This window comes from Chondrus crispus, genomic scaffold (assembly GCF_000350225.1).
Source record: "Chondrus crispus Stackhouse genomic scaffold, scaffold_50, whole genome shotgun sequence".
NCBI classification, from domain to species: Eukaryota; Rhodophyta; class Florideophyceae; order Gigartinales; family Gigartinaceae; genus Chondrus; species Chondrus crispus.
In genome coordinates, this window is record NW_005178495.1 from 403,656 (window position 1) to 404,263 (window position 608).

Below are 608 nucleotides of genomic sequence, written 5' to 3' on the forward strand. Positions count from 1 at the left end.
CCGGGGGCGCACATGTGTTACAACGCAGGCGTTTACCCCGAAAAAAAGCAACGCTAAACACTATGCGAAGGTGAAGGCGAATCGCGATTGCTCCACGACGGCGCGTTCGCCGAGGTCCGATTCAGCCGATCGATTCACAATGAGCTTCCCCCTGACAAAGACGCGGACGCGAAACGCGGTGGGGCCGCCGCCACAGTTGTCAAAGTGCCTGACAAGGACCTCATACGTGCCGTTGCGGGCGGGGCGGCGGGCACCAAAGACGGCGACCTCGCGGCCGCGCGGCGTCTCGCCGCACGCGGAGACGCCTCCATCGGCGAGCAGGCGTCCGCCTGCGATCTCGACAGCGTTGTAGACGGAGAGCTCCTTCCCGCCGGGGGCGACGACGACCAAGTCGAGGTCGTCCGCGGAGGCCCACGCAAGCTCGACGACGACGTCCGGAAGCGCGGCGCGAAAGCCGATGCAGTCATCCCTCCGGCTGCTCCTCCTCCGCACGAGGCGCAGCCCGCTCGGCACGTCGTACGCGCGGATAGGGACGAGCACGCAGGCGCCATCCAGGCGGCGCAGCGCGTCCGCGGCGGCCCCCCCTGCGTGCACGAGCGCGGCGGCGC